The sequence below is a fragment of the Notamacropus eugenii genome, chromosome 1, assembly GCF_028372415.1.
Source record: "Notamacropus eugenii isolate mMacEug1 chromosome 1, mMacEug1.pri_v2, whole genome shotgun sequence".
NCBI lineage: Eukaryota > Metazoa > Chordata > Mammalia > Diprotodontia > Macropodidae > Notamacropus > Notamacropus eugenii.
Genome location: NC_092872.1, coordinates 207,324,140 through 207,351,919, shown reverse-complemented (window position 1 = coordinate 207,351,919; position 27,780 = coordinate 207,324,140). Strand labels below are relative to the sequence as shown.

The 27,780-nt window shown below is 36.4% G+C and overlaps 1 long non-coding RNA gene across 1 annotated transcript in view; it reads left to right on the top strand.

The window, feature by feature from the left end:
* LOC140524549 (uncharacterized) overlaps positions 1-27,780 on the top strand; it is a 41,715-nt gene that overhangs the window by 951 nt on the left and 12,984 nt on the right. Inside the window, exon 2 of the long non-coding RNA XR_011973757.1 lies at positions 13,302-13,408. This is a non-coding gene — a long non-coding RNA (uncharacterized lncRNA). The remainder of the gene's footprint in view (positions 1-13,301; positions 13,409-27,780) is intronic.

Below are 27,780 nucleotides of genomic sequence, written 5' to 3'. Positions count from 1 at the left end.
TACTATTATTTTACCCATTTCACAGTTAAGGAAGCTGAGGTAGAGAGAAATTAAATGATTTACTTAAAGTTACAAAGCTAATAAGTGCCTGAAACTGAATGCTTCCTGACTGTAGGCTCAACACTTTATTTACTATAATATCTGCGGCCTCTATTAGGGATTATAAAATGTACACATCTATAGTACAAAAACAGAGTACAGCACTAATATGGCTCTAGTATTCTTGGCCTTGGCTCCAGTCCTCTCCCAATTGTACCACCCTGCATACATATTTTTTTTGGTTAGTGCTGACTTTATTGTATTTAAATATTATAGACAAAAGCTATATAGTTAATGCCTTTCAGCCTCCTCTGCTGGAAACACTTCATTCTTCAGGATGCACATCCTTCATGAAGCCCACCATAACTTTTTTAGATCCCTTTAATTTCCTTCCTATCTAAGTCATAGTACTACAGAATCAAAGATTTAGTGCAAGAAGAGGCTTCAAAGATAACGTATTCAAACCTCTTCATTTTACAGATAAGAAAAATGATTTCCAAGATGTTTAAGTAACTTGTTCCAGAACACATCTTTAAGTAAGATCCTGGTTATTTCATGTGTCTCTTCTGAGGACCAGTGTAGCTAAGCCTGGAGAGGTGCGCACACACACACACACACACACACACACACACACACAATACATTATGGCAACAGCATAATGAAACTTTTGGCCACAGTTATCCTTGAAGACTACATGCTAGAGGTTGGGGCCAAATGCTTAAGTGTAGAACCCCTTAAAAATCAAAATAATGTAGAAACAAGTGGTCTATTTAAAATAAAAATGTGATTCTGCTTCAGTTTTAGGAAAGGGGTTCTATTTCTGTATTTTACATAATTATTTTTGACCTTTAAAGTGGTAAAATCTGACCCTTTAAATGTGTGGAAAGTGGTGAAAATTGTTCACAGATAACTCATTGTATAAGTGGTAAAGTCTAAATTTAATGATGTCCAGGAAGATAAGAAACTGAGGAAGATCTTAGCTTTGCTGAAGACCAGGAGTGTGCTGCTAAATGTTTAATAACTGGCTCTCTGAAAAAAAATGCATGAAGGATGTACTTTTAAGTTAGCCCTCTTCTCCTGCTGTGCCTTCCTTATAGTGTCCTTTGTTCCACTACTCATGGGAATTTTCTTTGTAAAGCTCAAATTTACCCTTTCCTCTATAATATTTACTTTGGCTCTTTCAGAACTGAAATTCTTCCAAACAGTTCCTGAGACATGTGGGCATATGCTCATTGGGTCATTGTCATTCCAGTTTAAAGAAATACCCTCCAAGACTTTCTGTGGGTGTTAAGCAAATAATTTTTCTGCTAGAACTGGGCTTCTCAATCTTAATCAAAATGCTTTTCTTCTTCTAACCTCCTATGTTTATGAAATACCTCTCAAATCTTTTCTTTATGCTTGATCAGTCACATACAGTTGCCATTGGATTTTAAATTGATACCATATTTCCTGTCAATGCTGACAAAAGATTTTGACTTTAGAGAAAGAAAGAACATTTAAAAAACTTAAGACACAAATATAGTCTGTTCATCATTCGTTGGAACTCATTAAATCTTATCATTTATGTACAAAAAAAAGGGAAGTTATTGGGACTCACTGAGGTTGCTCTAGATGAGTCTTGGTAACTTTAGAGAGACATGGGGATCTTCTCTGGGCTTTCCTGTGATACCCTAAACCTCTTTCTATGAGCCATGCTAAATATGTCATACTCAGGTCTCCCCGTGTGTGCCCAGGATACCAGTCATACACAATCCTTAGATACATTGGTTCCTATGTGGCTCTAATTCATGTGGAGGTAGATGAAGACTGTATTTGAAATACTATCTACTATGTACCCTGGGAATCTGTTTGTCCTTTCCGACCTGTTATCACCTCTATTTTCATACCCTTTTATGGTATTATTAAAATGAGCAGTAATAAACAGTGCATTTATCCCTGGGACTAAGACTTCATGTCTAATTAAGGTTGAAACCCAAGTCTATTTTTTAATAATTTTTTAAAAAGATTTTAAACTTATGAGGCATACGTTTATTTCTTAGAGAAATAAATAAGAATAAGAAATAAATAAAAAAGAAATGAGAAAAGAAAAAAATCAACAAAATTGCCACGTACACAGCAGGCCATAAGAGATGATTCAATATGAAATAATAAATTTCCATTTCAAGACAACTTATATAATAAATACTACCGATTGTTTTTTTTTTTTTTAGGTTACCTTTGTATTTGTTTTTTTTTTTTATTTTTTATTTTTTAAAATTTATTTATTTAGCATTTAGCATTCATTTTCACAAAATTTTCGGTTCCAAATTTTCTCCCCATTTCTCCCCTCCTCCCACCCCAAAACACTGAGCATTCTAATTGCCCCTATCACCAATCTGCCCTCTCTTCTATCATCCCTCCCTTCTCTTGTCCCCATCTTCTCTTTTGTCCTCTAGGGCCAGATAACTTTCTATACCCCATTACCTGTATTTCTTATTTCCTAGTAGCAAGAACAGTACTTGACAGTTGTTCCTAAAACTTTGAGTTCCAACTTCTCTTCATCCCTCCCTCCCCACCCATTCCCTTTGGGAAGGCAAGTAATTCAATATAGGCCATATCTGTGTAGTTTTGCAAATGGCTTCCACAATAATCATGTAGTGTAAGACTAGCTATATTTCCCTCCATCCTATCTTGTCCACCATTTCCTGCCTGCCCTGGGAGCCCCAGTCCACTGCCTCCTCTGCTGCCACCTCCAGAGGGGGCCCAAGCCATGGAGACACCATGCTCTCCTCTTGGCAAGCTGAAAAGACCCTCTCACAGACCCCCAGCGCCTGTGTGTGGAGGGAACTGCGTGGCTGCTGAAGATTCCGAACCCGAAGCCCACTCGGACCTCTTCCCCTTGGTGCCCTGTGGCCAAGGCAGGGCTGGGATCCACTCTGGTCCGGTGCATGATGGACCCTCCTTGTCAGTTTTCCACGTCTCTCTGGAACAGAAATCTCCTCCACTCAGTTGCTCTGTGGCCTCTGCTGCTCCAGAACTCATTGGGAGCTCTTCCCCACAGGCATCCCTTGGGCTGTGGGTTAGGAGCCAGTACATGTATATCTGTCTACTCCGCCATCTTGGCTCCTCCCCCTACAGATGGTTTTGAAAGCTTCTCAGCTTTTATTTGCTGCCTTGTTAGTTATCTTTTGTTCTATGCTGTTCACATTTTACTTTCATTTTTCCCTCCCCCAAAGAAGGTTACAATTAAGCATGGATACACCAGACACACACACACACACACACACACACACACACACACAGATATCTATAAATATACACATATATACACCTATATACTCATAGACATATATGTAAGACTGCACTATGCTCATTTCCTCCCATAATCTGTTTCTCTGAATGTGACTAACATCTTTCTTCATAAGTACAACCAGTTTTTCCAGATCAATCAGTTTAACATTTCTTATACCTCACCATTATTCCAACCCAATCACATCCTATCTGAGAGATTGTCTGTAAAAGTTTTCCCCCAATTTTCTGCATTCTTTCTATTCTTGGCCATATAGATTTTATATATACAAAAAATTTTCCTTTAAAAAATCAAAATTATTCTTTTCACACTTCAACAATGCTCTCAACTCATAATGTAGTTTTTAAAATTAATTTATTTTTAGTTTTCAACATTCATTTCCACAAGATTTTGAGTTCCAAATTTTCTTCCCATTTTTCCCCTCCCCCCATCCCAAGACATCATGCATTCTGATTACCCCTTCTCCCAATCTGCCCTCCTTCTATCACACCCTTCCCTTTCCTTATCCCCATATTCTCTCTTTTCTTGTAGGGAAAGATAGATTTCTATACCCCCTTACCTGTATTTCTTATTTCCCAGGTGTGTGCAAAAACAGTTCTCAACATTCATTCCTAAATCTTTGAGTTCCAACATCTCTCCCTTCCTCCTTCCTCACACATCCTCATTGTGAGGGCAAGTAATTCAATACAGGCTATGCATGTGTAGTTATGCAAAAGACTTCCACAGTAATCACAGTATGAAAGACTAACTATATTTCCCTCCATCCTATCCTGTCCACCATTTATTCTATTCTCTCTTTTGTCCTTGTCCCTCCCCAAGTGTTTACTTCTAATTACTCCCTCCTCCCATTTGCCCTTCCTTCTATCATTCCCCCCACAGCCCACGTATCCCCTTATCCCCTACTTTCCTGTAGTGTAAGATAGATTTTCATACCAAATTGAGTGTGCATGCTATTATCTCCTTAAGCCAAATATGATGCCAAAAATATCACTTTTTGCCTCTCACCTCAGCCCTTTTCCCCTGCATTATAAAAGCTTTTTCTTGCCTCTTTTATGAGATTATTTGCCCCATTCTATCTCTCCCTTTCTCCTCCCAATATAGTCCTCTTTCACTCCTTAATTTTTATTTTTTTAGATATCATCCCTTCCTATTCAACTCACCCTGTGCCGTCTGTCTATATGTATATAATCCCTCCAACTGCTCAAATACTGAGAAAAGTCTCAAGAGTTGCAAATATTATCTTTCCATGTAGGAATGCAGACAGTTTAGTAAGTCCCTTATGATTTCTCTTTCCTATTTGCCTTCTCTTGATTCTTCTGTTTGAAAGCCATATTTTCTATTCAGCTCTGATTTTTTCATCAAGAATGCTTGAAAGTCATCTATTTCTTTGAATTACCACTTTTTCTCCTGAAATATTATACTCAGTTTTGCTGGGTAGGTGATTCTTGGTTTTAATTCTATTTCCTTTGACTTCTGGAATATCATATCCCAAGCCCTTTGATCCCTTAATGTAAAACTTGCCAGATCTTGTGTTATTCTGCTTGTATTTCCACAATACTTAAATTGTTTCTTTCTGACTGCTTGCAATATTTTCTCCTTGACCTGGGAACTCTGAAATCTGACTACAATATTCCTATGAATTTTCATTTTGGGATCTCTTTCAGGAGGTGACTGGTGAATTCTTTCCATTTGTATTTTACCCTCGGATTCTAGAATATCAGGGCAGTTTTTCTTGATACTTTCTTGCAAGATGATGTCAAGACTCTTTTTGGTCATGGTTTTCAGGTAGACCAATAATTTTAAAATGATCTCACATGGGTGTATTTTTCAGGTCGGTTGTTTTTTCAATGAGATATTTAACATTGTCTCCTATTTTTCATTCTCTTGGTTTTGTTTATAATTTCTTGTTTTTTCATAAAGTCATTAGTTTTCATCTGTTCCATTCTAATTTTTAAAGAATTATTTTCTTCAGTGAGCTTTTGAACCTCCTTTTCCATTTGGCTAATTCTGCTTTTTAAAGCATTCTTCTCCTCCCTGGCTTTTTGGACATTTTATTTTGCCATTTGGGTTAGTCTGTTTTTAAAGGTGTTATTTTCTTCAGCATTTTTAGGGTCTCCTTTAGCAAACTGTTGACTCACTTTTCATGATTTTCTTGCATCTTTCTCATTTCTCTTCCCAATTTTTCCTTCACCTCTCTTACTTGATGTTCAAAATCTTTTTTGAGCTCTTCTGTGTCCTGAGATCATTGCAAATTTATTTTGGAGGTTTGGGATGAATAAACCTTTACTCTGATGTCTTCCTCTAATGGTATGCTTTGTTCTTCCTCATCCAAAAGGATGAAGGAAAATACCTGTTCACCATATAAGTAACCTTCTGTAGTCTATTTTCCCCTTTTTTGGGACATTTTTCCAGACAGTTACTTGACTTTTGAGTCCTTTGTCAAGTAGAGTGTATACTGTAGGGACCTGTAAGTTCTCAGTTCCTCCAAGGTGGTACAATCAAGGGAGAGTAGTTTACTCCTCTCCAGGCTTGCACTCTGGTCTGGGATCAATCACAAGTTTTTCTGCCCAGAATCTGCAAGTAAGGTTCTCTCTCCACAACTGCCTCCAGTTCCACCACACCAGTGTTCACCCTCACCCCAGGGCTGCCACTCAGGGCTGAGATTCAGATCAGCTGCTTGATTCCCCCAGGGTCTTTAGGCTGAGGGTTCTAAAAATGGACATTGCAGCCACCTGGGACCAGGGTTAGGGCAGGACTCTGCTCCCTTCTCACCCAGGTGAAAGAGCTTTCTCACTGACCTTTGAAGCTGTCTCTGGAGTTTGTGGGTTGAGGAATCTGGGAACTGCAACTGCTACCTGGGATTCTGCACCCTGAAGCCTGCTCCAGTCCACATGGCCAAGGCTGGGCATCATTCCGTGGTCTGTGCTCTGCTCTGAGCCCTGTGTGATAGACCTTTCCTGTTGGTCTTATAGGTTGCCTTGGAGTGGATATCTCTTTCACTCTGTCTTTTTGGGGCTTTTTCTGCTCTAGAATCTGTTTAGAGTCATTTTTATGGTATTTTATGTTCTTTGGGGGGAGAGCTACAGCAGGTCCATCCTTCTACTCTGTCATCTTGATTCCACCCCCCTCAAAATAAAGTTTAAGGTCTGATACTATTAAATCTACTTCCACTACATCCTTTTCCCTGGGTTTCTTTGAAGTTCCTGACTTTTTGTTGTTCCAAATGAACTTAATTATTTTTTTTAACCCAGTAAAATTTTTTAGTTATTTAATTGGGATGATGATGAATAAATAGATTCTAACTATTTATTCTAATCTAATCTAAAATCTAACCTAAACTAATCTAAATTGTCATTTAAAAATTATGTTGACTTTACCTAGTCATGAACAATAAATATTATTTCATTTATTTGGATCTGAGTTTATTTGTATACAAAGTGTTTTATGTTTATATTCATATACTTCCTATGTTTGTTTTAGTAGGTACACACTCAGGTATTTTATGCTGTCTAGGTATTTTAAATGATCTAATACAATATTGAATAAATGCTGACATGGTGTAGTTTCCCTCTTTTTCACTTTTGATTAAATCTATTTTTAACTATAACTTTGTCTGAGATCATGATAAATATCCCTGCTTTTTTACATAATAAATTCTACTCCTGACCTTTATTTTCTCTTTGTCTATTTCTGTCAATTTATGATGTTTCCTGAAAGCAACATATTGTTGAATTAAATTTTTTAATCTGCTCTCCATTTCTGTTTTATGGATAAATTCATCCCATTTCACATCCAAAGCTGTAATTATTTATTATGCATTTTGTTCCTTCCTGTTTTTCCTCACTGTCCTTCTCACTCTACTTACCCTATCTCTCCTCACTCCTCTGCTTTATTTCTATGTGCTACCTGGACCTCCTATTCCTTAACCTACACCCCTCTAAGAGTTCTTCCTTTATCCTTCTTCCTTCCTCCACCCTATCCACTTGGCCTCTTATTTCTTTCTGAATTTAGAACACTTTTATATCTTTCCAGATGTATACATCTAGATATATACATTTCCTCTTTAACCCATTCCCAACAAGAGTAAGACTCCAACACTATCAGCCCTATCCCCTACCAGCTTCTTCTGTGTCAATTTTTCTTTCTCTGCCTCATTTATATGAGATAATTACTTCTTTTATTCTTTCCCTACACAGTTTTATTTTTTTATAATCACCCCATCATACTCAGCTCAGCCCACGCCTTCCTTTCAAAATACCTAAAGAATGATGACAATTATAAAAGTACTGCTAATATTTTCACATATATGAAGCAAACAGCTTTATCTTATTGAGTATTTTATGATTGGTCTTTAATATTTAACATATTTCTCCTGAATGCTTTTTGTCGAATTTTTCCTTAAGTTTCAGGGATTTTGTCACAAAAACCTGAAAGTCTTTGAGTTTGTTAAATGTCCACTTTTCTTTTCATTCAGGACTATACTTAACTTTCCTGGGTAAGTTACCCTTGGTGATAACCCCAGCTCTTTTGCTTTATGGAATATAATATTCCAAGATCTATAGTCCTTTAATGTAGACACTGTTAGGTCTTGTGTAATCTTTATTGTGGGTCCGTGATATTTAAATTGTTTTTTTTTCTTGTTGCTTCTAATATTTTCCCCTTAATCTGGAAGCTTTGCAACTTGGCTGTGATACTGCTCTAAGTTTTCTTCCTGTGATCTATTTCAGGTGGTGATTGGTGGGTGTTTTTTCTATTTCTACTTTGTCTTCTTATTCCAGAAGTTCAGTGAAATTTTCCTTGACAATTTCTTGCAATATTGTATCATGATTCTTTTTTTGTTCATAATTTTTAGATAATCTGACTATTCTTACATTATTTCTCCTCAACCTGTTCTTCAGATTGGATAATTTTCTAATGAAATTCTTTCATTTTCTTTTCTTTTTTTCATTCTTTTTATTTGGTTTTATGATTTCTTGGTGCCTTAGAACATCATTAGGTTCCCCTTGCCCAATTCTAGTTTTCAAGGAAGTATTTTCTTTCTTAAATTTTTGATTCTCTATTTCCAGTTGTCTTTCTTTTCATAATTTTCTTGGATTGTTCTTATTTTTTTCTAATTTTTCTTCAATCTTTCTTCTTTGATTTTTAAAGTCCTTTTAAAGTTGTTCCAAAAACTCTTTTTGTGCTTGGGACCATTTGACATTTCTTACTGAGCTTTTTTAGCTGCATTCTGTTCCTTTAAATATGAATCCAGATCTTCTCTATCCCCATGGTAACTATCTATGGTTGGGATCTTTCTTCTTTGTTTACTCATTTATTTATTTATTCATTCATTCATTTGTTTATTTGTTTGTTTGTTGTTTTATTTTGTTTTAAGCAGCAACTAGTGTAATCAGATTGTAGTCTTGAGGTATGATGATGTCCAAAGCCTCAGGTCCTTCTTACTGTTATTTTCTGAGATGTTTCAGGCCCAATTTTGGACTCCTAAACCACAGCTAGGGCCCCCAGCCATACTGTTTCACAAATGATCTTGCTCCTTGCAGTCCCTTCCATGACTGCAAACTACAGTTGTCCTCTCTGCCTCAGAACTGAAACCAGGGACTCTGCTCTCCTGCAAGTGCCCACAGCCAACAGGTCTCTGCCCCTTGCTCTTGCACTCACTTCTTCTCCCTTCAGTCACAGCCTGGGACTGTCTGGTCAGCACAGGTGTGCTTAGTGTCCCTTGACAATGGAAGAACCTTCAATTTTCTTCTACTTATCCATCAGACCTCCCCTTCCTCCCCACTGTCTTTGAGGCTGAATCTGCCTCTCAATCCAGCTGCTCCCAGGGCTTGTTGTTTGTTGATTCTATAGTCAACTTGGAGGTATTTGCACTTCACTCAGGTCAAACCTCTGCCTCTGAAAGTTGGGTCAGATTGTCTTAAGAGGACAATTGCTTTACCCCATGTTTATTTCTGCTGCTCTGAGGTGCTATGGAGGAAATCTGTAGAACCAAAAATTTTCTGACCTACTCTGCCATCTTCCCAGAATCCTCACCTCCCAAGACTGGGCTTCCCCCCATGTCTATAATCACTTGGGTTCAGGGTGAATGTTTCATTGCTTAGTAGCATTTCAAATCCACCACAGTAACAGAGCCTATTAGGTTATAATCTGGCCAGTCCCATAAGCAAGAACACTGGAATCCTGGGGTTTGTGGAGTTGTTTGATCACCTTGCTCTTTGCTGTCTTTTTGCTTCTATCAGTGTGTTGGTAAAACTTTCCCATCCATTACTCAAAATGAGGTCTGTGACATTTACTTCTTTTTAAAAAAAATAGTATTTTATATTTCCTCAATTACACATCAAGACAATTTTTAGCATTCATTTTTACAAGATTTTGAATTTCAGATTTTTCTCCTTCTCTTCCTTTCTTCCCAAATGGTAGGCAATTATACACACACACACACACACACACACACACACACACACACACACATACACACACACACGCTATCATGTGAAACCTATTTCCATATTAGTCACAGTTGTGAAAGAGGAAACAGAGGAAAAGAAAAAAACTACAAAAAAGAATAAAGTGTGTAAAAAATACTTTGATCTGCATTAATAGTCCATCAGCTCTTTATCTGGATGTAGATAGCATTTTTCTTTGGGAGTCCTTTGTACTTATACTGGATCATTGTGCTTCTGAGAAGAGCTGAATCATTCATAGTTGATCATCACACATTGTTGCTGATCCTGTATACAATGTTTTCCTAGTTCTGCTCATTTCACTTTATATCAGTTCATACAAGTGTAGGTTTTTCTGAAATTTGTCTGTTCATTTCTTAGTGAACAATAGTATTCCATTGCCTTCATACGCCACAGTTTCTTCTGCCATTCTCCAATCGATGGAATTCCCTTCAACTTCCAACACTTTGCAACCATGAATGGGGCTGCTACAAATATTTTTGTACATGTAGGTCCTTTCCCCTTTTGTATGATCTCTTTGGGATACAGTCCTAGTAGTGGTATTGCTGGATCAAAAGGTTTGTGCAGTTTTATAGCCCTTTGGGTACATTTTCAAATTGCTCTCCAGAAATGGTTGGATCAGTTCACAACTTCACCAACAGTGTATTAGTGTCCCAATTTTCTCACATCCTCTCCAACATTTATCATTTTCCTTGTTTTGTCATGTTAGCCAGTATGATTGGTATGTGGTGGTATCTTAGAGTTGTTTGAATTTGCATTTCTCTAATCAAATGTGATTTAGAGCACTTCATCTACTCCCAAAGCAGAAGGGTACTATCTCAGGCTTCTTGTGTCAGGGGCTGCAGGCTGTTTACCTGGTGCTGCATTGATGTTGCCCTGAGGTCCACTTCGAACCCTTGTGCCTGGTACTGTGCTGAAGGGATTTGGTGGCAGTTGACTTGAACTGCTGGAGGCCATAGAGGTGTGGCAGCTTATCTGGTGCAAAGCCTGGGTCCTAGCTGTGGGGTCTGGCATGTGTAGATTTTGGTGGGGTGTTTCTGCATATTCCTGGGGCTGCACTGAAACATGTGGTGGTCAGGTCATTTAAGTCTGTCAATTTACCCAGGGTTATGTGGAAGAACATGATGATTCTCAGAGCTGGAGTCTGCCCATTCCCCTGGCTATGCTGAGGCACATCAGGGTGGAGTGGGGTTCTGGTATTGTTGTTTGTCTGCTCCACTGCACTGGGGCTCAGGAACTACCACTGGTTTGTAGGGGTGGGACTTGCTGCTGGTGTGTTTGGATGCTTCCTCTCCTGGATTATGTTTCCATTTTATCCAAGTGAAACAGACCTTTCCTGCTAATCTTCCAAGTTTTTTGGGCTCAAAGATTGTTCATTCCACCTTTTTGCTGCTTCTGCTGGTCCAGGATTTCTTTTGGATCATTATTTTAAGGTTGCTTGAAGGTGAATATGGGACAGTTATGGCAATTTACTGCTTAATCTGCCATTTTGGCTCCTGGAAGTCTCTGACATTTACTCCTGCATGTCTCGATGAGGTCCCCTTTACCTTTACCCACTACTTTCCACAGTCCACCTCCACTGCAAGGGTGAATGTTACCAAGAGGAAAGAGGAAGAACAGACAATGGCAAGATGGCTTTGTGGAGAGATAGGCCTGGATTTCTTAGCGAATAGCTGGCTCAAATGTGAAACATCAGACTGTTACCAGTGATGTTTGACACAAACATGCTTTCCCACTTAACAATTTATCTTATTCTGTCTCCATCAATTTTGTTGGTGGGAGAACTTTTTAATTTTATTTAAACTGTGTTTTGTAGTACATAGAGGTCTGGCCTCGGAATCAGGAAGGTTTGGGTTCAGATTCTGTCTCCAATATATTCTGAATATGTGGCCTTGGCCAAGTCACTTATCCTCTCACCAGTGGTGTTGAACTCTAGTAGCATATTCCTGCCAGTACACACTGACTTAGCAAACCACAAATTGGCATTTTCTATTTCTTATGACCTTTTCATTTTGTTAAACATTTTCCAATTACATTTTAATCTTGCTTGGACAGTACAGGGAAGTTTTGTCTAGGCTTGACACCTCTACTTTTGCCAACTTTCTAATATTATGAAAGGCAGAGAAATTTCTGACCTGCACTGGTAGAGTGAATTTCCTCTCCTGAACGTTCCCTATGCTAATGGAACCACAGGTCCAATACCTATACCAGACTGTCCATTTTTTTGCATATGATTTCCTATAATTAGGGTTAGGAATTCCTTGATAAGGAATTCTTCCTGTAGCCTTAGTTATAAAAGGTGACTCCTTCCATTTTCCCTGATTTTTTTAACACGATGTTTTATATTTAGATCATGTATCCACTGTGATCTCTTGTTGTTTAGCCACATCTCCCCCAACTTGTATTTGTGAAGTTGATTTTTAGGAACCAGTGGTAAGATTTACTTACAAAATTTCTTCTTAATGCCCCAGTTTGTCAAGATCTTTTTGTGTCCTGATTCTGTCATTCCTTGACAGTTGTTCCTCCCAACTTTGTGCCATCTAAAAATCTGATCAACATGCCAGACAGTAGATATCCCTGAAGTATTTCTTTGAAGATTTTCTTCCATTTGATATCATACTGAATTCTCTCAGTTTGGTGCCAAATCCACCTAATTGTACTAATAGAAAGGGGAACATTTCTTCATCATTTCCACAAGAATGCCATGAGAGATTTTGTTAAATGCTTTGCTACGATCTGGGTAAATTATCCCTGCAGCATTTCCTTTCTATTTGTCTAGCAAGCAACCTTGTCAAAAAAGGAAATGAAGTTATTTTGACTTGATCTTGATGAATTTTTATAACTCTTGATAATTACTGCTTCCTTTTTTTTTTTTTTGATGTCTATTAACCATCCTTTTAACAATATCTTTTGGCTTTCCCTTGGAATTAGAATCAAGGTCAACAATTTATCATTTTCAGGTTCCATTCTCTTCCTTTTTAAAAAACAATTCCATTCTTTTCCTTTTTAAAAACAGCATCTGCACTTCTCCAATGCTATGGGACTTTTAGAATCCATCATCTTTCAAAAATCATTTACGATGGCTTATTACTCAGCTCTTTCAGGAAACCAGGCATGTAGTTTATTTGGACCTAATGTCTTAATATCCTCAAGGATAGCTAGATCCTGTCTTACCATCTCCCAATTAATGTTGAATGTCAATTTCTTATTAACCATTTTTATTCTTTACTTCCAATCTAAAGATAATTTTTTTTGACAGAAAGAAAATCTAGAAATGAAACAATATTTAAGCAATTCTGTCTTTTTTCTGTTGGTGTAACAAAAATAAAGCTTAACCAGCCCAAACCATAGTATATTCTTTTATGTCATACCACCAACTCTCAGCTATTTGCTCTCTGCAGCTGTGATCTTTAGTTCATTTTGTGTGTGTCTATACTTTGGACATTTGTGAATAGACATCGTAGAGTATAGGTTTTAATTGCTATCTCCTTTTCATTTTCTCTTTCCAGTGAATTTCTGGGTATATCTACTACTATTATTCTCGACCTACTACATCTGCTGTCCAAGGTACCTAGCTTGGAAGATACGATGACAAACATTTATGTAGTACTTTAAGGTTTGTGCATAGTTTATCACACTTATTTCATTTGATGCTCATACCAAACCTGTGATCTAATACTGCAGGTACGGCTACCCCCATTTATAGATGAAAAAACTGAGGCTCAAAGTGATCAATTGGCTTGTCTATAGATATAAATTTCAAATCTAGATCTTTTTTTACTACAATTCAAATTCAATTTTCTATTATACTAAGTATAGGTAGACATTTTTTCCCTTTCCCTCTTTGTTCTGAGTATAAATCCCTTTTGAATAGATTTATAAAGCAGAAGGTAAATGTTCTTATTAACCTATGTTAGAGACACTCTGTTCTTGGCCAGTAGACTACAATTCCTATATTTTAATTTGTGACCCAGATGTCCAAATCCCATTCAGAGCCACCATTTTCTCAACCAGCTGTTCATTTCCCAAATCTTCCTCTCTTTTCTGAAGATTTTACCTTCTATTGGTATTCTATTCTGCTACTTCTGTAACAGCGATGAAAATAAGTCTTCACTTTCTGGCTTAGGACTTCAGAATCATTAGCAATGTTTCTCTGGTTCTTTCTGACAATGTTATACTCATTTTAAAAATGAAAAAAAAAACTGAGTCTAAGAAAAGTTAATCAATTGATCCATGGTCACATTAGTTAAGAGTTGATGTGAGATTTAAACCCAGATCTCATTGACTTGAAGTTTAGCACCCTTTTCATTACATTATGTTGCCTCTCATTGACCTGGTTATAGCAATGGCAGAAGTTGGATCTGGAATCCACTAGTATCCTCTCTGCTTGAAGAGGCAGCCCATCCCATTTTAGATAACTTTTATAGATGGTTCTTTGGATATGGATTGAGGTCTAGCCCTTCACTCTCTTAGCAGTAATCTTACAGCCTCTATTAATGCAGAAAATGGAATATGAATAATGACAGACAACTACATTTCTAGGTTTTGTTCTAGTGGGTCAAGGAATTCTTAATTTTCTTTCATAGCATGGAATGTTTAAGTGTTCTACTGTGAACAGTTACATATAAATATATTTTTAAAAGGTTAAAGTCTGGACTTAGAATTAAGAGAGATAAATCTTAGTTTTGGGTCTACTACATACTATCTGTGTGACCTTGGGCAAGCAACTGAGGCTCTAGGTTTCATGTTTCTCCTCTGTGACATGGAGTAATATTTGTACTATCTCTTTCATAGGGCTGTGGGGAGAGTCAAACAAAAGGTTGCATTGACAGTTCTTTGTTCCAAGTCTGCTTTGTTACTTTTCATTTTTCATGCATTTATATAGTATCCTACTATTGCAAATATGATAGAATTTAAACTTCCAAACAAGTGCTGTACCCTCAAGGGGTTACCCTGGGAGGCTTCAAACTTTCTCCAATGATGGCATTAGCACTACTTGCAAAATTTATAACCTCTTGTTGGGCAATTATCTTTAAAACCAACTTACTAATCACAGAAGAAACTTTGTCTTCTTCCTATATAGTTTCACTAATAATTCAATTTACCAATAATTTGTCCTACAGCTAAATTTTCAAATATATATTATTGTCTTTGATTCTCTTAGCTAAGCGGACTCTTATGAAGCTGGTTTTTAGGAGTTTAAAATCAATTTCTTAAGGAATCACATGATAAATCTAGTTCTACTAAAGTATATTGCTTAATGATTAAAATAGATCAATCATACAATCCAACCACCTCATTCCAGTAAGAGTGAAATTTTTTTTTATCTGTACCCTCCATACGTACTTAAAATTTTTTAAATTAGTTTTTATTGATATCTTTTTTATATCACTATAATTTCTCCTACCATTCCTCTCCTACCCTTCCCCAGAGGTCCATCCTATATGACAAATAGTATTTTCTAGAAGAAAGAAAAAGAAAAGAAAAAAGGCAGCATAACTTGTCAGTCATCAATATAATCTTAAAATATTTCCATTGTACAACAATGGTGAACCTCCTACCTCTGCAAGGGGTGAGGTGGAGACACCTTCTCATAACTCTTCTTTTGAGTGATGTTTGTTTCTTATAATTTTGCAGCTTTCACTTTTGATTTTTTTGTGGTTTTTCTTTTTATTTAAATTGTAGTCATACTTTTTTCTTGGGTCTGCTTATTTCGCTTTGTATCAGTTCATGTAGATATTTCCATACTTCTCTGTATTCATAGTTTCTTATAGCATAGAAACATTCCATTATACTTATGTACCACACTTTCTTTAGCCATTCGCCAACTGATGAGCACCTATTATTTTTCTAATTCTTTGCTATCATAAAAAGTATTGATATAAATATTTTGGATTATATGGAGACTTTCCTTATTATCAATGGTCTCCTTAGGGATATCTACTAATGGACTTTCTTGGACAAAAGATATTTTGCATTTTAGCAATTTAATTTGTCACATTCTGAATTGCTTTTCAAAAGGTTTGCACTAATTTATAGCTCTACCAACAAAGCACTAGTCTATCTTCCCATGGTCCCTCCAACATTTACTTTTGTCATCTTTACCAATTTGCAGGGTATGAAGTGAAACCTCAAGGTTGTTTTGATTGAATTTTTTCTTGTTATTAGTGAGTTAGATTATTCTTTCATGTAATTAATAATAGTTGGCAATTCTTTTACGAACTTTTTATATCCTTTAATCTCTGTGTGGAATGGTTTTTGTTTTATATATATATATATAGTTGAATATACACATACACACATATGTACATATATATTTATATACAAATAAGCATATGCATATATGTACATATGGGGTCTCAAATGGGGACCTGTTAAAAACAGTAAGAAGTGAAAGCCATCAACTTAAATTCTTCTAGGAGAAAGTCTGTACATGGTTACCTGTTTAAAAAAATCATAATTCAGACCCTGAGTCATAACTTAGATACTGTGACCGATAAAAGTCATAACATGAATACCCTGATCTGTATGTGGCCAGAAATAAAAATAACATGGATATAGTGATCCATACATGATCAATACACAGACCTATGTTTGGGCCTTTTACCCAATAACATGCCTAAATTCATTAATAAGCAGAAAACCAAAAATATCCACCAATCAGTAATGATGTACTCTCTAACTCCAACTCCCTTTGTCTGTTTTCTATAATAATCACTGGGCTTTCCTGGGTTCTCTAAGCAGGGATTGATCCACTATTGAGATTTTTCATCTGGGAGCCACTCTAGATTGCCTCTTTTTATGTAAGTGATTCTACTGGTTAAACTAATACTTCTTATGATCAAACTGGATTTCCTGGCCTCTTTCTTCAGAATAAAATTAACTCCTCTGTTTAGGGAAGCCAATAATGTCCCAATGCACAGGGGTATTGGTTCTTGGAGAGGTACAGAGTTCCCTAGCCAGGAGAATTCTGGATCTTATATATGTATCTATATATATATATATATATACACTGTAAGATCCAGAATATATATATATATGTGTGTGTGTGTGTGTGTGTGTGTGTGTGTGTGTGTGTATGTGTATGTGTGTGTGTATCTGTAAATGGTTTATATATATTTGATATGAAATGAGATGGCATTTACTGTGAATATTTCACCTTCAGATAAATTTCATATATTATTTAGACTCAAGAAGTGATACTATCTTCTCTGCTATAATTCACTCAGTGTTCAACTTCAGTTTTCACTAATCTCACAAATATGAATTGAACCAGTTTTCATATGAAAAGAACTGTAAAGTCAGATTTTATAACAGTCATGCAAATCTACTTATTTCAGTCCTGATGTTATTCAGAGGAAACATGCCAGTTTTGTGATGCTAAAAGGCAAAACCAAACACACAGAACCATTTGAATCAGAGTGTTAAATCTGGGAGTAAATTTAGAGATCACTTTAATTAAACTTCTATTTTCTGGATACAGAAACAGCTTCAGAAAAGTTAAATGAAATAGAAAGGTAGATCAGTGGAAAAGAGTAGATTTTTACAGCAGCAAATAAATATAGTAACCTTGTATTTGACAAGTTCAAAGAAAAGTTTTGAGGACAAGAATTTATTATTTGGTAAAAAATTTGGGAAATCTAAAAAGCAGTCTGGCAGAAATTGGGCATATACCAATATCTTACACCATTTACCATGCTAAGATCAAAATTGATACCTGACCTAAGTATAAAAAGAGATTTAAAGAAAATTTGAAGAACATGGAACATATTGCCTATTAGACTTATGAACAGGAAAACAATTTATGAATAAACAAGAGATAGAAAGTGGTGAGGTGCAAAATGAGTGTGTAAGAAATGTTATTCAGGGAATTATCTAATGGAAAGTACATTATTCAAAGCCAAAAGAGACTGAAAGTCACCACTAAGAAGGGCCTTGCTATGGTCAATGAGACTAAAACTTGGAATGATAATTTAGAGGCCATATCTTCATTCTGAAAGGGTTTTCTGTGAAAGTTTAATAAGAACACTCCACTCTGCTTGCAGGAACTAATCAGTACCACAGAGGTGACATGATTTAGGAAGAGCTGAAGTCAGCTACTTAAGGGAGAAAATGCCAGGTGCCTCTGGGAACTGCTTTTACTCTGGCTCATTTGTTACTTACAAACCTGTTTGCCATGCAACTATCATGAAATTCCAGTATAACTGATTAGGGGGCTGAGTGGGGGGAGGAAGTAGGGTGTGTGCCAGTCTATAGAATATAAAATCAATAGAATGACAAAGAAAAAGCTCTTTGTACTCATTGCCTTCCTTCTTTTTCCTCTCACTTTGAAATCTATTATAATTTGGATTCTGACTTCATTCAAAAGCAACTGCTATTTTCAAATGTAGCTTTATCTATGTTCTTTTCATTGTTAAATGTGATGGCCTTTTCCCAGTCCTCAGCCTTCTGGATTTCTCTGCTGTATTTGATACTGTTAGCCAAGCTTTTCTCTTGGATGCTCTCTTGTCTCTCTGGCATTTTGTGATAATGAAGTCTCCTGGTTCTTCTCCAACCTGTCTGAATACTCCTCAGTTGATTTTTGTTGTTGTTGCTAGAATGTTATCCTCCCCTGAAAATGTAACTCCAGGCTTTGTCCTGGTCCTTCTTCTTTTCTCTCTATACACTCTCTTGGTACCCTCATTACTGCCCATGAAGTTAATAATAATCTCTATGAAGATGACTCTCAGATCAACATATAAGCCCAAGTCTCTCTCTTGGGCTCCAGCTACCTATTGGACATTTCACACTGTATGTGGAGCTAAAGATGTGGGTTCAAGTCTCATATTTTATACTTCCTAGTTGTTTGACTACAGGCAAGTCATTAAAACTCAGTTTCTTCATCTGCAATTGAAGGCATGGTACAGAGTACAGAGAGTCAGCTTTGATACTAGCAAGACATGGGCTTAAGTGCCATCTTTGACATGCATTGGCTTTTTGACCATTGGCCAGTCATTTAACCTCTTAGTGTTGTGAGCAGTTGTCTTGGACTATACGTTGCTGATAAGGAACTAACCTGCATTGATAAATGGAGTTTACTTACCCAACAATTCCCTATAGCAACAGAATCATAGACCCAGTCTTTATCCTTTTAATAAGTGCACTATTAAAAACTAAACTGTTCTGAAGGCACACAAATAGTCCCTCACACATGCACACACAAAAGTATGCACATATATATATATATATACTCACTCATGCACAAAAGATACACAATAATTTCAAAGAGTGTATAATGAAGAACAAGCCTTTCCATTATACCGTTCTGCCCTCCTTGGCAAAGCCACAGTCTGATTTTGATTAATGTGCTGTAATGCTTTACAAAACTTTACCATAATTCTTATTGTAGTCCTTTAATAAATATATAGAAAGATATATATATTCCCTACTAACAGTCAATTCTCATTTAAAAATATATATAATACACACATATATATATAATTTACTTATTTTTCAGTTCTCAACATTCACTTCCACAAGAATTTGAATTCAAAATTTTCTCTCCATCTCTCAGCAGCCCCACCCCAGGACAGCATGCATCCCATCCACCTCTTCCTCCAGTCTGTCTTCCCTTCTATTATCCCCCACCCCTGCTTCTTCCATCCTCCTACCCTCTACTTTCCTGTAGGGCAAAATAGATTTCTATAGCTCATTGCCTATACATTTTATTTTCCAGTTGCATGCTAAAACAATTTTTAACATTCATTATTAAAGCTTTGAATGTCATATTCTCTCCCTTCCTCCCTCCCCAGCCACCTTCATTGAGAAAACAAGCAATTCAATATAGGTCATACATGGCTAGCCATGCAAAACACTTCCATAATAGTTATGTTGAAAAGACTAACCACATCTCCCTCTGTCCTATTCTGCCCTTCATTCATTCCATTCTCTCCCTTCACCTGTCCTCTCACAATAATGTTTGCTTCTGATTCTTCCTTTTCCCAATTTGCTGTGCCTTCTGTTATTTTCCCTCTCCTATTCCCTTCTCCCCTGCTTTCCTGCAGGGTAAAATAGATTTCCATATCCAATAGAGTGTGTGTTTTCCCCCCCATAAGCCAAATCTTATAACAGTAAGACTCACTTATTTCCTTTCATCTCCTCACTTTTCTCCTCCATTGTAAAAGGTCTTTCTTGCCTCTTTTATGTGAGATGATTTGCTACATTCTACCTATCCCTTTCTCTTACTTCTAGTACATTCCACTCAACAGTAAATTTTATTTTTTAGGTATTCCCACTTCATATTCAGCTCACCCTGTGCCCTCTGTCCATACACACACACACACACACACACACACACACACACACATACACATATATACTCATGTACATATACATACCTATACATATATAGTATATACATACATGCCCATACACACCTATATACATACATATACATTCCCTCTGACTACCCTAATACTAAAAAAAAGTCTCATGAGTTACACATAACATCTTTCCATGTGGGAATGTAAACAGTTCAACTTTAATGAATTCCTTAAGGCTTCTTTGTCCTGTTTACCTTTTCATGTTTCTCTTGATTCTTGTATTTGAAAGTAAAATACTCAGCTCTGGTCTTTTCAACAAGAATGCTTGGAAGTCCTCTATTTCATTGAAATTCTATTTTTTCCCCTGAAGTATCATACTCAATTTTGCTGGATAAGTGATTCTTGGTTTGAATCCTATCTGCTTTGACCTCTAGAATATCATATTCCAAGCTGTTCAGTCCCTTAGTATAGAAGATACTAAATCCTGAGTTATCCTGATTGTATTTTCACAATAGTTGAAATGTTTCTTTCTGACTGCTTGTAATATTTTCTCCTTGACCTGAGAACTCTGGAATTTGGCTGCAATATTCCTAGGAGTTTTCCTTTTGGGATCTCTTTCAGGAGATGCTTGGTGCATTTTTTTCAATATTTATTTTACCTTCTGGTTCTAGAATATCAGGGCAGTTTTCCTTGATAATTTCATGAAAGATGATGTTTAGGCTCTTTTTTTGATCATGGTTTTCAGGTAGACCAATACTTTTTAAATTATCTCTCCTGGATCTGTTTTCTAGATCAGTTGTTTTTCCAATGAGACATTTCACATTATCTTCTATTTTTTCATTCTTTGGTTTTGTTTTATAACTTCTTCATTTTTCATAAAGTCATTAGCTTTCATCTGCTCCATTCCAATTTTTAAAGAATTATTTTCTTTAGTGAGCTTTTGAACCTCCTTTTCCATTTGTCCAATTCTGCTTTTTAAAGCGTTCTTCTCCTCACTGACTTTTAGGACCTCTTTTGCCATATGAGTTAGCCTATTTTAAAAGGTGTTATTTTCTTCAGCATTTTTTGGGTCTCTTTTAGAAAGCTGTTGACTTGCTTTTCATGGTTTTCTTACATTGCTCTCATTTCTTTTCCTATTTTTTCCTCCACCTCTCTTACTTGATTTTCAAAATCCTTTTTGAGATTTTCCATGGCCTGAGACCATTGCATATATTTTTGGAAACTTTGGATGTAGAAGACTTGAACTTACTGTCTAACTCTGATTGTATGCTTTGCTTTTCTTCATCCAAAAGGATGGAAGAGAATACCTTTTCACCAAGAAAGTCACCTTCTATAGTCATTTTTTCCCTTTTGTGCATTTTCCCAGCCAGTTACTTGATTTTTGAGTCCTTTGTCAAGTGGAGGGTACACTACTCTAAGCTTCAGAGGTTTTGTGCAGCTCTTCTCAGAGATATCTCTAGGGACCTGTAAGTTCTCAGTTCCTCCAAGATGGCATGATCAAGGGAGAGGAGTTTACTCCTCCTCTGGCCTGCACTCTGATCTGTTAGCTATTAAAAACACTCTTTTCTGCCCTGGAACTTTGAGTAGGATTCCCTTTCCATAGCTTTCACCAGCTCCACCCTGCCAGCACTCCTCCTCACCCAAGGACTGCCACTCAAGACTGAGATCCAGATCAGTGGTTCAATTTCCTTAGGGTCTTTAGGGTAAGGGCACCAAAAGTGGACATTGCTGCCACAATGGCTGCTACTGCCCTAGGGCTGGACTGTGCTCCTCTCTAATCTAGGTGAAAGAGCTTTCTTACTGACCTTTGAAGCTGTCTTTGGTGTATGTGAGTTGAGAAATCTGGAAACTGCAGCATCTGCCCATGATTAAGTGCCCTGAATCCTGCTCCTCTCTGAGCCTGGTGTGATAGATATTTCCTCCTGGCCTTCCAAGATGTCTTGGGTTGGAAATCTGTTTCATGCTGTCATTTTTTTGGTTTCTGCTGCTCTAGAATTTGTTTAGAGTAATTTTTACAGGTATTTTAAGGACTGTGGGAGGAGAGCTAGAGCAGGTTCATCCTCCTACTCTTCCATCTTTGCTCTGCTTCCTCAATTCTCATTCTAAAATGGCTCTGTCAGATTAAAATATGAGCCTATACATGTAAAATATTTAATAATTCCTCCCAAGGCTATCCAAGATGATGGAATAGAAGTACAGCTGACCTATCCCCAGCAACTTCTTCACAAAGATTTAAATATTGTGTTAGACTGAGTCCTTATGGGTAAACAAAAAAAAAATTACTCTGAGTCATTTTTCAGTCATGGTAAGCATAGGGAGATAGAGATGTCTGTATGCATTGGAGGCAGCATCTAGAAAAAATGGACACATGGAGTATTCAAGAATAGACACTGAAAGAGGGCTGCAGCTATGCTGCAGGGCAAGAAGAGATCCCAGACCCACACAGAGGGTCTTGACCTTGTATGGGATACAAAAACAGGTGCCAGTTGGCAACTTTGTTGATAGGTATCCAGTTCTGAGTCACAGATGCAGTACGGGACTGCACACAGGGGTAAGGAATGGTCATGGGACCTACACTATGTACTGAGCAAGAAACAAATTCTGTAGAAAGTAGTAATTCTGTGACTAACAAACAAAGTATGATCTCAGCTCCAAACCTCAACATAGTCTGAAAACTGTAGTGGAATAAGGAGAATAGGAATTCCAGATCAAAAGGAAACCTGAAGTCCTATTACTCTGAACCAGCAGAACTTTCTAGCTGACTGATAATAACTGAGTCCAATAGCAGCCTCTTATTATTAATATAGTCAAATATATTTATTTAGTCTCCAATTATTTTTTAATCATTTTATCAACCTCTTATTGAATATATATGTATGTATATATATAAAATCTTGTAGTCTATAAAGCAGGTTTCTAACATTTCTGCTTTTCTACATTTGTTTATGAGGTTTTTAGGACCTAATACATGGTCAATTTTTTTTAAGGACACTATTCACAGCTGAGAATATGTATACATGTTTCTATTCCCATTCATCAGTTACCAGAGGTCTAGCATGTCCACCTTTTCTAAAATTTTATTTGGGCCCTTAATTTCTTTCTTGTTATTTTCTAGTTATATTTGTCTAGGTTTACAAGGGAGCAAATTGAGTTTCCTCACTATTATAATTTCCATGTCTATTTCCCCCTATAATTTATTTAAGTTTTCCTTTAAGTATTTAGATGTTATGCCATTTGGTGCATATGTGTTTAGTATAGATATTATTTCATTGTCCATAGTAGCATTCAGCAAAGTGTAGTTTCACTGTCTATCTCTTTTAATTGTCCATTTTAACTGTTGATTTGTCTGAGATATGATTGCTACCCCTTCCTTTTTTTTTACTTTAGTTGAAACACAATAGAATTTTCTCTATTCATTATTTCAACATTTAATTTTTATGTAATTTTTTTGGTAAACAGCAAATATTTGGATTCTGCTTTCTAATTCATTTTCTAATCATCTTCTGTTTTATAGGTGAGTTTGTTTCATTTATATTTATATCTCTGACAGTTGATTATATATTTTCCTCCATTGTAGTCTAATATTTTCCTTCATTTTGTTTCTTCTACCTTTTTACAAAGAATAATAAAAATCATGATTATAACAATAGATGCAAAGAAGTCTTTTGAGAAGCTTCAACATCCATTTCTATTTTAAAAAATACAAATCTTAGTAATAAGTGGATCTTTCCTTATTATGATAAATAATATCTATATAAAACCAAGAACTAGTGATATCTGTAATGGGTTTAAATAAAAAACCTTTCCAATAAGATCAGGGATAAAGCAAGAAAGTACATTATCACCATTAGTATTTAATAAAACACTAGAAATGCTATCTATAATAAGACTCCCAAAAAGGAATGAAAGGAATAAGCATAGACAAAAAAAGAAAATTATTTCTTTTTTTTAGATGACAGGATGATTTACTTAGAGAACCCTCTAGAGCCTTCTAAAAATTAATTGAAACTACAAACAGCTTAAGATAAGTTGAGGAATAAAAATAAACCCACATAAATCACCAGTATCTCTGTGTATTGCCAACAAAATTCAGTAGAATATATATAAAAAGAAATTCTATTTAAAATTACTTCAAAAAATTATAGCATACTTGAGAGCCTACTTTCCAAGATACACATGGAAACTATATAACTACAAGTATAAAATACTCTTAATGCAGAGAGACCTAAGTCATTGGAGAAATATTAGTTGCTCATGGGTAGATGGAGTCAATATAATATAAAGGCCAATTCTGCATAAAGTAATTTAGTTATTCAGTGCCACACGGATCAAACTACCAAAGGATTACTTGAAAGAGCTGGAAAATTAGTAACAACAAGAAGTCAAAATTCTTGAGGAAAATTATGAAGAAAAATGGGAAGAGAGGAGCCTTACTTCAAAGCAGTAATCATCAAAACAATTTTGTGCTGGATAAGAAACAGAGAGGTCAATCAATGAAACAAATCAGGTACACAATATACAGAGGCAAACAAGTACAGTAGCCTAGCTTTTGATAAATCCAAAGATCACAGATATTAGGGTAAGAACTCACTATTCAACAAAAATGTTAGAAAAACTGGAAAACAATTTGGCAAAACCCCCCAAAAACTAGACATAGATCAATATCTCATATTGTTTAACAAGATTAACGTTCCAGTTGAATATAGACATAAAGGCTAATGTCAAATTAATTGGAGAAGGGAAGAAATTACTTGACAGGTCTATAGATAAAAAGGGAGTACATGACCAAACAAGAGATATAGGGTGTCAAAGGTAAAAAATGGACAGTTTTGATTACAAGCAACTAAGAAGTTTTTGTACAAACAAAACCAGTGCATCTAAACTTACAAAAGAAGTGAGTAAATGTGAAGAGAAAACACTTTTATAAGTTTCTCTGATAAGGTTTCATTTCTAAGATATATAGAAAGATTAAAATTTATAAAAACAAGAGCCATTACTCATTTGGTGAATGATCAAAGGATATCAATATGTAATTTCCAACGGAATAAATCTAAGCCATCTATAGGTAGGTGAAAAGATGCTCCAGGTGTCAAACTGAAAGGCTCACAGGCAATGTGTAGCCAGCCTGAACTAGATTAAGATGTTATTGGGAAATATTTGAGAAATACAACACATAATGTTAATTTGCTCACTTGTTCTATTTGAATTTGACTCCATTGTTCTAACTCATTAATAACTAGAGAAATGCAAATTAAAACAACTCTCTAAGGTTCCATTTCATACCTATCAGATTGGTAGAGCAGACCAAAAAAAAAAAAATAAGGAAAATTGCAGCCTCTGGAGTTGCATGGGAAAATAGGAACATTAATGCATTATTGGTGGAGCTATGAGCTAGTTTGACCATTCTGGGAAGCAATTTGGAGCTCTGTCTTAAAAGTTTTTAAACTGTGCATACTCCACAACATGCATGGACATACTCCATGATACTACTAGATCTATATGCCAAAGAGTTAGAAAAAGAATGTTAAGCACCCACATGGACAAAAATATTTATCACAACTTTTTGTGGCGGCCAAGTTTTGAAAAGTGAGAGGGTATACATCAATTAGAGAATAGTTGAATAAGTTATGGTATACGAATGTGATAGGATACTACTGTGCTATAAGAAATGATGAAGAAAATAATTTCAGAAAAGCCTGGGAAGATTTGGGCAAAGTGATGCAAAAGTGAGCAGAAACAGTGGCAAAAAATATATATGTGTACACACACACACACACACACACACACACACACTCTAACAACAATATTATAAAGAAACAATATTTTGAAAGATTTAAAAACTCTAAATAGTATAACTAAAAAATCAAAATTCCTTAGAACTCAGGATGGAATATGCTACCTACCAGCCTCCAGATAGAGAAGTGAAAGATTGAGAGAACAGATTGAACCATATATTTTTTGATCATGGCAAATACTTTTATTTGCCTATACATGTTTGTAAGGGATTTTGTATTTCTTTAATTCTCAATGAGAGGGAGGAGAGATGATGACAGGGAGAGAAGGCAGAGTTTCATTTATTAAAAAATATTAAAATATTAATAATGCATTACCTACCTTCTCCCAACATTGTTGTGAGAAAAGCAGCTTGCAAAAGCTTAAAATGCTATAAAAATGTGAATTGGCTTTATTATTACATATCTCTTGCAGAGATGAGTTATTTAATTCCTGACTACTGACTACTGATAGTAAAGTCAGACTAGCAAAAAGGAAAGAAAAGAAAAATTCCTCAGGGAGTATTTAGGATTTAGAGAACATATCCAGTGACCTAGGAACATTAAGATCTCATTAAACAAAAAAGTAGGAGGTAAAACATTGTGACTATATCATCTTCATCATTAATCAGCATTTATTAAGCACCTGTTTTGTGCCAGACAGTGTGCTAAGCACTGAGGTTACAAAGCAAGATAAAAACACAGTCCCTGCCCTAAGAAACTTTCATCTAATGAAAGAATAAAAAGCAAACAATATTGCAATTATAAACATATGCAGAATAGAACAGCCAGGTTAGGGCAGCTATGTGGCACAGTGGATAGAGTAATGAGCTTGGAGTCAGGAAGATTAATCTTCATGTAATCAAATCCAGCCTCAGACACTTACTAGCTGTGTGACCCTGGGCAAGTCACTTAACCCTGTTTGCCTGTTTCCTCATCTGTAAAGGAACTGAAGAAGGAAATGGTGAACCACTCTAGTGTCTCTGCCAAGAAAACAAAAAATGGGATCGCTGACAATCAGACACAAGTGAAACACTGAAGAACAATAGTAGAAAATGGCCAGGCTAATTCTAATTCAAAGAGATATAACACTTTGAAAAGCTTTGATTATACAGAAGTTCATCTATGATTATGAACAGGATGGAAAGGTCTTTCTGTGTACCAACTAAACATTCCACAAGATTGTGTCCTACTTTCCTCCAGCATGTGGCTGGCATTGATTCCCAATGGGGAGTGTTTTGGGATTGTACTGCTGCCTTTCTCATATCTTACCTCCCTACAGGCTCCTCCAGGAAGGTTATTTTGGGGAATCCACAAATGAATCTTGTAAATTAAGACATGACAGGCCAAATTGCCTCCTTGTCCATTGTCATGTTTTGCACTGTTCTAATTCTCACATATGCCATTGGATATAAAGCAGATGTGTCCTCTGTGGCTTTTGTCTCATTTCTTATAAGTCATGGGTGAAGAAATGAATGGAGAGAGAGAGAGAGGAGAGAGAGAGAGAGAGAGAGAGAGAGAGAGAGAGAGAGAGAGAGGAGAGAGAGAGAGATGAGGGAGAGAGAGAGAGAGAGAGGGAGAGAGGAGAGAGGTGAGAGAGAGAGAGAGAGAGAGAGAGAGAGAGAGAGAGAGAGGAGAGGAGAGAGAAAAAGTGAGTGAGAGAGAGAGAGTAAGAGAGAGACAGAGAGAGAGGGAGGAGAGGAGAGAGAGAGGGAGAGAGAGAGAGGGAGAGAGAGAGAGAGGGAGGAGAGGAGACAGAGAAAGTGAGTGAGAGAGAGAGAGTAAGAGAGAGACAGAGAGAGGAGAGAGAGAGAGAGAGAGAGGAGAGAGAGAGAGGCATAGAGAGAGAGAGAGAGAAGAAAGAGAGAGAGAGAGGGAGAGAGAGGAGAGGCAGAGAGAGAGAGAGAGAGGAGAGA